Source organism: Stegodyphus dumicola, chromosome 3 (assembly GCF_044657685.1).
Source record: "Stegodyphus dumicola isolate Sdum_Otavi_A_Nest chromosome 3, ASM4465768v1".
NCBI lineage: Eukaryota > Metazoa > Arthropoda > Arachnida > Araneae > Eresidae > Stegodyphus > Stegodyphus dumicola.
The window spans coordinates 200,794,221-200,807,835 of record NC_140770.1 but is presented as its reverse complement, the minus strand read 5'-3'; positions in this window follow the sequence as shown (position 1 = coordinate 200,807,835).

Below are 13,615 nucleotides of genomic sequence, written 5' to 3'. Positions count from 1 at the left end.
TTACAGTCTTCATCATCTATCATATGTAGATTTTTAACATTCCTTTATTATATAGTACTTACCATTCATTATCTCTTTATCAAATGTGTTTTCGGGATAAATATGTTTTCCTTTTGGTTTAACAAGTCATTGTTTTCATCATTTTCTTTTCTTATACTTGTTATTATTTGTTATCCAAGGATAACTGGCAAATATTCATTTGGTTTTAATCACGTAACAATGACATTACATCTTCCTTTATTCTTATTCATTAAACTCCATATTATTTACAAATAAATAAAGTAAATCTCAAACGGTAATAAAAGTCACAATTATCTTTGTTTAAAAAAACCCTCCTCTCTGTGATCAGATAAAAGTTTTTCTAAATTATTTAATTTTTTTTATTTAAATTTTATTTAAATGTATTTATGTATTTAAACTCAATGCGTGAATTATCAATTATAAACACAAACACAAATTATTTCTATTAGATTGTATATAAATAAAATACTCAGCAATAATTTTATGCATATTTTACTTTGAATGAATTACATAATAACAGTTCAAACGTTTTTGTTTCGCCAGTTTATAGAATAACAAAATGGCGTTTCAGATACTGTGTATCTTAATTATTAAAGTTTATAAAACTATCTGGGATTATTTTCGATGAAATTTTAAAAAAATACTTACGGTTCCTAATGGTTGAAGTTCCTAAAAACTCTTAAGATTTAAATGCGTCGAATCATTCAGTATTTTCGCAGTCACAGTTTAAATGTTTGAGCCTTGGAAACGTATTTAAAAATTTATCCATAGAGAAATGCGGTATAAGAATATTTGGCGGAGAATCAATTTTTATTGGAGGTACTTAAAAGGCAAATTGTTGACGAACATATTAAATTCAAATGCCTTGCCCTTTTTTTTCCTTGGCTTCAAAATCGAATAACTCTGGAATAATTTTGGAATTAGTTTACTGTTTGAAATAGGCACTGTCATATTCAACACAGCTCTCAATAAAGAGCTCAAGCTCAAGCAAGATAATTATTGCAGAAGAATTGAAAGTGAGCGTATTTGCAACGTAAACAAGAAAGTAAAAACCGAAGTTCTAAATAATATTGATTGCTATTTAAATTCTCCCACTTCCTACAGACCTTTCAGAGTGGAAAGTACATACGATGCTGAAGACGAGTTCTCAAATTGAATCTAGTTACTGGCAATGCATTTTTAGTCAGTTCTATTATTCAGAAGAAATTTGCTGATGAAGAATGTTTCTGAGGGAATAACTCAAAAATGATGTAATAGAACAATTTCTTAAGTATTTATTTACTTTTCCTAACTTATTACAGCTTTTCACAGATTTATTTCCAAATGGTGGATTTTATTTGTCATAAAAAGATTTAAAATATAAAATATTTGCGTCAGAAATTCTAAATAAGTGATCATATATTGCAATTTAAATTTTTCTGAAACAGTTATTCCCGAAGGAAATCACACACTTCAAAAACATTATAGAAAATCTCTCTAATTATCTTTCAGAGCATTAGATGGATCTGCATTTTTCTCTATTGTATTTTTAATGTTTCGAATACGTATATTCATGTCAGAAAAGTAATGAAATTTTTTTAACAATTTTGATAATGTATAGCTTGGAACGACCTAAAAATTAAGAATAAACACTAATGTTTATATAAACATTCAACGTATGAAATCCAAATAAAGTGCCAGAAGATCGAAATGAGAAGGGAAGATATGTTAGAATTTTAAATTAAGGCAGCTGTTGACGATTAGGTATTAAGGAAAAAAAAAGAAAAGTAAATTACTGACGTATTTTGAACAGATATGCTGGATAGAACTGCTTAATTGACAAACTTAAAAAAAATTGAAGTGCTTAATTGACAAACTTAAAAAAATTACGAACGTAAAAATTATAAAACCGAATATCAATCAATTCAGTTTTTTCATTTGAGGAAAAACCTGAGAGTTAAATTAATTTTTCTCATTATTTAGTCAAGTCACATTTCATAAAATAAATTCTTTAAAGTAAAGTAATATTAAAACACATATAAAAAGCATTGCAAGCAGTTGGGTCCGAATTGAAAACTTTTCTGCAACTCCATACCAATACAAGCAAGCATGCTATTAAGGACAAGGGAAAAACATAACTAATATATTTTCAGAACAACTACTCTCGGTTTTGTTTATTTATTTTCAAGAAGTACGCGTCAAGTATTGACAGATATTATGCAAAGTAATAAGACAAGATTGTATACTTTCCTTGTTAGTCTTGTCAATTTATTATTAATGGTAATTTTAAATAAAATACTTTTGAACAGACTTTATATTATTAGCATAGATAACGGAATATTAGTAGCCTTAAATTATTTAAATTTATTTGGAACGTAATTTATCAAACTAATTGTCTTCATTATTAATTGCTCCTTTCACTTTGCCATATCATATTCGCGTTTAAATTATGTACGGTTATATATACATATACTTAAACTAATCGCTGTGGAAGCGCACCGAATTCTTATTTCCCGCTTGAAAATAATTTACATATAGTATTACAATATGAATATCTTCCTTTGCACTCGTGAAATTTTTTGCAAGATGTGTAGAAAATTTAAGTCCTTATGGTAAGTTTCCTATGTGTATCTTGTGTCAGTGGTCTCAAACTCAAATTTCTTGCCGACATGCACGATCTGAAAGGAATTTTTTAATAAAATTTAGAAATATTTTTGACAAATTAAACTAAATTTCAAATTTCAATTGCTAAATATTTATCTAATTAGGTTGTTTTCAACTATTCTGTTTGTTGTTCTTTGTACTTCTCTTTGAATTATTATTATTGTTTAGGAATAAACAATAATAATAATTCAAAGGGAAAACTCAAATTTATATTTGCTTTTTATCTGAAGTCTAAAGGTTGGCACCTGCAAGAATTTTCTTTTGATGATACGGAATAATTTTAACGTATTGACAGTTAGGTATTAAATTTTAGACTGACATTTTTTCAGGTAATTATAATATGTTGAGCCACTAAATAACTTACTTTTAACCGTGAACACCAGAATACTGAAACTCTACCAGCTCTCGGTTGGCAAGAGAGTTGCCAAATATTTTAGCAGTTTTGATATTTTTTTAATTTATTATAATAATTTTACAATTACCAAATGATTTTACACAATGTATCTGAAAATAGATAAAAAAATGACACTACAGACAAAGGAAAAAACGAAAACGTTTTGACGCATCCTTTTTATAATATGTACGTTCATTTTCCTTGCTTTGCATGTTAGGCTCTCATTTCGTTTGTTTCTTATTTAAAATTTTAAAATGTCTTAAAATGTCACTATGTCTTAAAATTAGAAATTAAGGTTAATCACCTAAACCTGCAATATTACAGTACGAATGAAAAAACTTGACAGTTTTACTCAATCGTGTGTCGGATTTGCTCAATAATTGTGGGGTCCCACAACATTTTTTTGTAAATATTATGGAGTCCTTGGGGTCGCGAAAAAATTTCAGCGATAAAATTGGAAGAAACCCTGGTCTATACCAATGTGGAAAAATGCTTTCACCTTACTTTAGTCATGTAACCTGGCGTACAAGCATATAGTAGCCCAGATGAATCCGCAATGTATTCCTTCTATTTTTTTCCTTCAATAGTAGTCGCTCGCATAAACTCAATCCATATCATTACATCTCTAAAACTATCAGCATCGTATTTGCAACAAATGCGTATTGTAATTTACTCGCGGGACGCATAAAATTGCTTCTTTGGATGGATAGTTTGAGACCACTGCCTTATACTTTATAACTACCTCAAGCTTTATTTGAAATGTATATTTTAAATGGACATAACGAAGAATAATTTTTATTGTGCTTCTTTACATAGTCGTTTCTTGTTTTTAAGAACTTCCAGTGTATGAACTATAATCATTGGTTCCAAAATGTTTATGATATTTTTGATCCAACTCTTACTAACGAACTTTCGATTTTACGAACACTTTTATGCGTTCAAAAATTTGAAGATTACTATATGAAGAATCTGTTCTCTCTTTTTGTAAATATTATAACAATCTTTAATTTTAATTATTTTGAAATTTGGTGGCATTAATGTTTAAATTTCGTCTAGTGTTTTAAGAAATGTTAAAATGTCGTTCTCTATGATGAGAATGTCTTTTATGCTTACTATTACAGCGAGAAAGAATTTAATGCATAATATAGTGTAATATTATAAGGAAAGTATTAAAGTATTGTTTTAGATCAATACTTTAATCAGAATATCTTTCAATGAAAATAATTAGATGTAATTTTGTTTGCAGAATTTTTTATTATTTTAATTTCTATTCCAATGTCAGCAAAACTAATCATATTAAAATGTTTCTATAATGATAGATAGTTGTAAAAATGTTTTTGAGTATTACCTGTATATACATGACAAGTGATGTACCAGTTATGAGAAGTACAAAGAACAACAAACAGAATAGTTGAAAACAACCTAATCATTTTCATTCTTGCAACTGAAGAAGAAGGTTCTGTAGTAAAACCTTCAAAACTAGTACTGCAAATTCTAAAAATTAAGGCTGATTATGGTTGTTTGAACTTCTCATAATTATTATTCTGCGTGTTACTTTTTAGTGATTTATCGAAAAGAAATAAATAAGGGCTAATATGTCATTTTTCTTCTTTCTTCTGTACAGTATTAAATTAACTAAGGTGGCTTTAAAATAACGTTGTGCTGTAAGAAGTAACTAACAGTATATATTTGTATTTTTTATATGAAATCATCATTTATCGTTTTATCAGTTTCAGCTAATACAAGTAGAATCGATTTGTAATATTACAGTCGACTCTCGTTATAATGGCCGCTTATTACAGAAAGCTTTCTATTTCAACGACACGTGCAAAACGTTCTTAACTAATAACAATAAATTTAATCCACTTAAGTAATAACGTTTTTCTCCTTTAGGATATGAGGATCATTATAACGAGTGTCTATGACATTTTAAATAGTGTTAAAAGTGTTCTACAGTATATTAAAATTTTAAGGTCATGTTAATAAACATACTTTAGATATTTCAAGTTTACTTATGTTAATAAGTTGTATTTCAAGTTGCTATGTTATTTCAGGTAGTCGCAGTTCTATTGTAAGTTTAAAGTTCTTTTAGGAGAGTTTAACATTCAAACAAATGTTACAAATTCTGTAATCGTTTCTAACAAGGAATTCTGAATTCCAAATTTAATTGAAAATTAATTCTTGTGATAATATTTTTTATATTTTCTAATTTATAAGTATGATTTTAGAAAGTTTTAGCAGATTTGGATATAACATTAATGCATTTTAATATTTTAGAACTTTTATTGTTATTATTAGTTTTAATAACGTTTTTGAGGATGATAGTGTCTGAATAGAATTTTTAATTAAAATTAAAAAAATACATGAAATGTTTTCTTATTCTGTTTTGCTTTACATGATTACATTCTTTTAAATTTCAGAGTTTTAGAATATTTCTCAGGTTATAAAATATACAAGTTTATATTTTTCCTAAAATTGTATTTATATTTATGCTTTCATACAGCGTCACCTCATTAACAGTTTCTTTTATTTTGTGTAATCATTGATAATTTCATGAAAAAATCGCTTGAATAGGTCGTAACTTCTAGAAGAGAGTGTTTGTCATAACAGTGCTGAGCTGTTAGTTATATTTATTTTGAAGTGTTTGTATAGAACTTTATATTTTTATTGTATTGTTTTAAAGTTTGAATAAACATAGTTATGAATAAAATGCGGAAGTGTATTTTGTTTACACAAAATTAGTTACATTGATAAGGCTTTGTTCGGTTGATTGATAACTTTCTTTCACTAAGGAATGCTTCTTTGGAGCTGGAATTCTTCCACTCCATTTCAATACAAAAATAACTAGGTCGGAATTGTTTCGTATCACTATTGAAATGAAACTGAAGGGAAATGAAAGCATAGTTCGCAGCTGTACGGGAAAAACAAATCTCACATTCTTTTGGGTAAGGTTAAGAAATTAAGCGTATCATTTAATTATTGCGAATATTAAGAATTGAAAGATTTATAAACAAAATTATCACATCGTAAAATTCCTGCATATGAACCTTAATTTAAAATAATAGATTAAAATAGTTTTTTTAATATTAAAAGCTCTAATGAATGTAATGATTTTCTCTTAGTGCAAATTTATAATGTAAAAAGTATCAAAATTTGACTTTCCGGTAATAGTTTGGTAGCATGTGTGAAGTGCTTGCTGAACTATTCAATGAACCTTCTTCTAAACTATCCAATGAACAATTTAATATAAACTAAAATAATTTTTAAACAAGCATATTAAAAAATAAAGTTAAACTGTTCTTTGCAATAGTACAACTTCTACATGTCTAAGATTTTTAGTTCTGTTAGAAACAAAAATTAGAATCAATATACACCGTCTCCAGAATAGTCATAAACCTGGCTTTATTTTCGCAAACGTTTAGTCGTTAGACGTATTCTTTCCCTTAGGTTTAGTTTATTTGATTAAGGCAAAGCACATAGGGATATCTGGCTAAGAGATGCTTTTGTGGAGTATTTTCTAAGGGAAACTGGCTCGTATACACGTCACACACGAGAAAAACCTTGAAAACGCCCACGCAAATGACCCTTTCGCCTGGAATCGAACCCAGGTCGGAACTGTATCAATTAAGAAAATGCTCTAAATGATTCAAAGATTCCCGTTTTCATATTTTTAATTTAAAAAAATTCATTTGTATAAAATACAAAAATTGACGTTTTTATACGTTTTCCGGTCTGTATACTTATATTTCGGAAAATGTTATACTCACTATTAAAAAAAATTTGCCTTCTGTACGACAAAAACTGAACCAGATATTTAATTCAAAACTTTTAAACTTATTTTATGTCACTTTCAACTTGCCTTGAGAAATCGGTTCACAAATAAATTAGAATAATTTGAAGTTGATTTTTTCTCCTTAGCAAGAGAATTTTTCCAGAAATAACGGATAAATTTTAAAACGCTAGAATAACGTAATTAATATTCCTATGTGATTTTACTGCTTTACAGTCCTAATCTAAAAATTAATTAAACTGGAAATACTTTTAATTTTTCAACGAGTTGGGAATATATTAATACTGAAGTTTGTCAATGTTTTCCGCAACAAGAACTCTCTAAAACTTCATAAATAAGATCTCTTGTTTGAAAAAAAAAAGCTTACAACTGATCAATGCTTTTCAAAATAATGTGCATAGAAATGCTCGTTACTCCATCTGTTAACATCACTAATCTTTTCCCAAATATAGACAAGAGACTTAAATACAAGTTCAATAGAAGAGAGAACACTTTGCTGTTCAATTTGTATACTGGCTCTGAATATGATGTTCGACATTAAAACTGAATACCTCCATCAAAACTTTTATTTTTGGGTCGCTCGTACAGGTCTGTATTATGAAAGCTTCTTACACTGATCTTGTTCATCATAAGCCAGAAAGAAAAAAAATGTGTCTCAAACTTTAAAATCTGAATAATACTTTAAGAATCGTTTAATATCTGTGATAGTTACCATTTACTATATCAGATACGTTACCATTTAATGTCTCTGAATTTATACTCAGAATAAGAAAATAACGAAACGCTTCTCAGTCTGAATTGGCAGAAATTTTGTAGAAAATCAGTTAGTTCTAAATTTTTGTGACCAAATCTGAATTTAAGAATATTTTCGTTATCGAATTACACATGACAAAAATTAAATTTTCATTAATGAAAACAATAATCATCGCTAACTTACATAATAATCATTGTACAAATCATAATCTTCGCAAATATAAACAATAATTATCACAAAGACAATAATCTTCTCAAAGATTAAGAGTAATCATACTAAAGTTCATAAATTTTGTAAAGATTAACCATAATCATAGCAAAGATAATAATCTTCGTCAGAATTAACAGTAATCATTGTAAAGATCATAATCTTTGCAAAGATTAGCAGTAATCATCGGAAATATCTAGCGCTATTGACATGTCTGGACAAACTGTGCTAGGAAACAAAGTTATTAAAGCATACTAGGGGAAAAAAGAAATAAAGCAAATGAATGCAGGAAAAAGTACAGGAAGTAATTAAGAATTCGAAAAATTTTTTTTGCACCTTCCCGTTTAATATATTCTTTAGAAAATTTTGAAAATTATGATAAACGAAATAAAAAGTAATTGGATTAGTGAAAGTAGACATCTACGCAATAAGACCTGTATAAAGTTTGAAAAAAACATCTGAAAGCTGTCAAGTTTTATATTACGCATAAAGGGGCGTTTTTTAACGTCTTATGTGTTTTCTTTATTTATTAAATAGCATGTTCTTCACACTTAAACCACATAAAATTCAATTCAACGGAAATATTACAAAATATTTAAAAACAGCATATTTTTAAAATTTCCGATAGACAGTCTGGCGATCTAGAGATTAAAATGTTTTTTCCCCCGTACAATGTTGCCACTGCTCGCTTTGAAATCGTTGATTTTGTTAATAAAAAATTCGTTAATTTCAAGTTTTACAAAATGTGAAATAATTAATAAAACAAATTCGAAAGTCTAAATTCAGGCTTCCAGGTGCCCATGATCTGGTAGAGGATTACGTTATTCAAAATTTGGTGGCTCTAGGTAGTGTCGTTTTTTCACAATGCGAGAAACATACCTACATTCATGCACATTCTCCTTTATTCAGTTTCTTTTAAAATAATAAAGGGCGATAATATTTGGAGGCAACAATTTAAAAAATTATTCAGCCTTTTACAGTGATTCAACGGAAAATCCCGTTTCGAGATTAATAGCCTTTCTGAGCTAAAGCTCCTTTGTGATAAAAATAATGCAGTTTGATAGACATGACATATTTTGAAAATCAACTGACAAATTACAGTGAATATTTATTATGAGAATGAGCAGACCCCACAAAGTAAATATACGTTACATGTCAACTAATCGAACTACCAACGAGTGATAACAATTGTTTTTTTCTTATAAAATATAAGGAGAGATAGCAATTAGGACATAAACTATTCCCTTTTTTACTTACAAACAGAACATTAGGTAGAGCTGTTGAGACAGTGGATTTTGAAACCTGAATACCAGATACAATCTAAAAAAGTTAAAAAGGAATTAAGAGGCATTTCAATGTCTTGATAAAAAATTCAACATTACAGCAAAGGGAAACTGTAATTCCTAAATTTTATCGATACAAGATTTCATACAACAATTTAATCAATACAACGGTATTGCTTAATTTTTTGTCTACGCAAAAAGGCTGGTGGAACCCTTTAACAGTATATATATGTGTGTGTGTGTGTGTATGTGCATAATGAAAAGAAAAAAAAGAAAGTGGAAAAAAAAGTGACACACAATTACAGGTGACACATTTGAATAGAAAAGAGTAATTACGAAGAACATAATTAAAATTTTGTCATTGGACTAATTCATAAAAACAGTATTTTTCAAGGTAATTTTTTTCTGCATAATAAGCCTGTCTGAAAATTTTCGCTTAGTTAAGAGAACCTGTTATAGCATATTATCGATAACTTCCTCTAAAATAAAAATTACATGCCTGAGGATAAAAAGTTTTTATTTTTAAAAAATTTTTTATTTTAGCAATGTTCAGTATAACTTCAAGGGCACTTGTGATATTCCTGAACACATCATTAGACGCTTTCGTATTAATAATGAAGGAAAATGATGACAGCTCTGAAAGAATAAAACATAAACCTTCAAAAATTTGCTTCTTTAATCACTGTGATATAGAATTTGAACATGGCTAAAATGATGATAGCAATCTCTTAATATCATTGTTAATATTTTAATCTTAACATCTCTTAATATCCTTGTCTCTTAATGTTGTTTTCATATCTTATCATCAGAAAACTTGAAATACAGTTCGTTATAGAACTGATCTGGATGTATCCCAAACAATAAAAACCTATCACTGCAATTTAATGTTAATTAGCTTAAGGTTCTTGGTGGCAAGATTAAATTATTTTTCTACTTGCAAGAATTTCTTTTTTAAATTAGGTTTCTCTCCTTAAAAGTTAACTAGAAGAAAATTTTATTTAGAAAGCAAAAGGAAGTGAAAACCCGTTAAAAATCTCTTCGTTTGCATATAAGGAGTAGTAACTTCCAAACAGAAATATGAAGCAGTAGTCAAATTCAGAAACTGTGCTGTCATGATAATGCAATTAAAAAATTATTTAAACTGAAAAGAAAGTGATAGCTACTTAGAATAGATATAAACAGTTGCAGCTTTCATTTCGGTCTATATTTAATTTCGTATTTTTTCACTACAAACGTATTCATTTTCGACTGAAAAGTGTCTTAAAGTTGTGATCGCGTAGTTTTAAATTTTTTTAATTGAAAAGTGAATTTGGCGAATAAATTAAGTTTTAGAAATAATAATAACAGGTTTCCGAAGAAATATAAATCTCAAGAATAACAGTTTTATACTAACTTATAAATATTTATTTAAAATCGTGCCTAAATTAACTATGTACGTTAATACCTGGTGATTCTGATTCAGATTTGAGCTGAAATTTGAGGATTAAACCTTTTCCAGGCCTAAGATTTTAAAATTTCTAACTTTTTCAAATACGTTCTTTATAGGTACTGAAGTTTTTGTGAACACCTTTTTACATCACAAAATAGCTATTATTAAAAAAGTAGCAGCATAAAAAATGCAAATGTAATAGACCAATGAATTACTCTTAATTAAAACTAATTCTAATGCCCTCGAATATCTATAATTTTGGAAGTAAATAGCCTTGCAGTGTTTGCAGTTTAAAGTTACTTAAAAGGTAACTATTTTCAGAAATCGGACTATATCTGCATCAATCACCTCCAAAAAACACCGTCCGACAGAAATCGTACAGAATCTATCGATCTCTGCATCAGTCACCTCCAAAGAACAATCTTCATTCTGGCATGGCCATAGCAACCGGAACACTTCCTGATCATGCTCTGGAGAACGAATATATTTACCCGTTAAAATAGTAACAGTGTCCTGCAGCTAGTTGCATAGGAGCAATGTATTGAAGACTGCAAAAGAATCACCGTTTATAGCAAAGACTAATAACCCATGGGGTTCGAGATTTTAGCGATGTTGGATAGCATAGCATCGCAAAGTGGTCTTTTTCGTGTTTTTGAAGGTATTGCAAAATAAAAAAATGCAAATAGTAATTTCAAATATACATTTAATGACAAACAGTGCAAGGCATTTTCTCCCTTCTTACTGCGTGCCTTCGTGATGTAACTGGAAGCGCATCCGGCTAACAATCGAGAAGCCCGGATTTCGAACGCGCATTTTACATCATCTCGACAAACCTAATGGCTGCACATAACCGAACTAAATTATGGTGATAGATAATTCGTCGCCACCAGGTTTTGGTAACTGGGTACCAGCTCCTAGTCACTTTTTAAATGGCAAAGAATGTAAATTGACCTCTTTACTAAGATTGTTCAGAGGAGGACATGAACAATCCACTTGCTTAGCTTCCATCTCACCCCAAGGTTATGAAGATGTGATAGAAAGGCTTCATCATATATTTCAAACACGTGTGCAAGCTCCTGGCTGGCAGGTTTGATCAAGATTCTGCTTGATTTCCTCCTCCGACTGGACTTCGTCGAGCGTAAATGGAACGACCAATACGAAGCTTGTCTTCAAGGATCTGGGCTTCAGAAGAAAATCGGCCGAACCGCTTTTGATCAATACGTTCATTCACTGTTCAGTCTGTTCACATGTCTACCCCAGCGCAGAGAATATTCTTTTCCCAGCCTCTGCAACTATGTTTCCTAATTTTTACTCGTAAAGCAAAATAGGCCTCAACATCTCCTTTTCCAACGACATGTTCTTTGAAGATTGAAGTTCCTATGAAACCAACGGCGAAACATGCAATGCACTGAACAGCTCTCTACTGAATAAAGTTTGGAAGGAGTGCAAACATATGGTGTCATCATAATCAATTGGACCACACTAACGCGCCCAAATCAATTGTTCTCAAGAACCTCACGAACTTTGTTGGTTACCTGGTATATATTGTAAATCGCATTTCCATGTTGCGTTGATTTGCTTGAATAAAAGTTACATTTTAGTCACAAGATTTAATGTTTTTTCCTCCCGATTTTCTGCTGTCAAATTTATGAAATGAAAGAAATATGTAAAGTAATTTAACCTTATATTTTTTCCTAAAATGAGATCAATAATCATAAAAGGCAAAATTTCATTAAAGTGTACTCATCTGCATTCTTCCTTAATGTACAGGTAGAATAAATTTCTGAATAAAGTGCTGTTAATATTTATCTGCAAAATGAAGCTGCTTCTTTTTGATTCTAAAGCTCTGATTACTTAATTTTTGAGACTTACCTGAAACATTATATTAGTATTAGTTATCTTTTAGTCTGCGGTTTGAATTTTATTCAGTTAAATATTGATAAGACTTGTTCTCTTCTGGTTATTTTGTTGGTATGATAAAGGAACCTTAGACCACATATTTTCAAGAATAAACTTGAGGAATTGAAAATAAAATGGTTCAAAACATGTCAAAAATACTTTACGTAATTAAATTTTGCCCCTTTGAACTCGTTAGCTTAAGAAGACAAATCAATCAAAGAGGTAGGTATCGTGTCTTGGACATGTCTAGAATGTCCTAGAAGGTGATTATTTTAGCTTCTTCCAGGCAAATACTTGCCATTTGTTTCTATTTTTCTTAAGAAAATTAACAAATTGGTTGGACAGTTGGCTTATAGTGTAGTAAGGTGAGACATAGCCAAAGAATAGTACATCAGTTATGTCTCAACTTAAATGGTAATATAAAGCTTAACAGGAAAGAAGGAACAAACAATATGAGAAGGTTTCGGCTGCAACATTTGCGGAATTGAATAGAAGACGATTTTCAAAACAGCCTAAGAATATAATCTGAATTCAAAGTAAATTCATATGTAGGCAGGGGGTAAGAGCAATGAATCCATGATCACAAAATCTGGGAAATTGTAATGCCTAAATAGAAAGAATGAGTAAACTAGATGAGATGGCTTTGATTTCAGTTGCGAAAGCAAATGAAAGTTGGAAAATTTGCAAAATGCTAGAAAATATAGAAAGAACAAAAACGATATTCCTAAGAAAATCCATAATGTTAAAAAAATAAAAACCAGGATCGTAAAAAAGACTTAACTCAAAATTCTCAAATTCTTTGTCCTCAAATTTAAAGCTATATAGCTAAGTGAGGATTTCTGCTAAGAAAAATAGAATGTGCTACTGATTTTGATGAGTCCTAATAATAATATTATAGCAAGGCTGCTTTAAAAATGTTTTGTATATATAATCGAATCAGTTTGAAGAAACCTGAACTTCTAAAATCAAATCAAAGATATATCGCCAAAAACCTAGTTGTAATTAATAAATTAATCATATCAAAGCTACAGGTGTAATGACATCTTTAAATCTCCATGACAAAATAGCTGGAATGAAGATGGCGCATATTTTCCCGTTAGTCCATTTAGGCTAAAGTGAGGTGCAAGAATCGGTTAAATATATTGAGATTATAATATTTAGTATGATACCATAAAATCTGATAATGTCAAGGTTT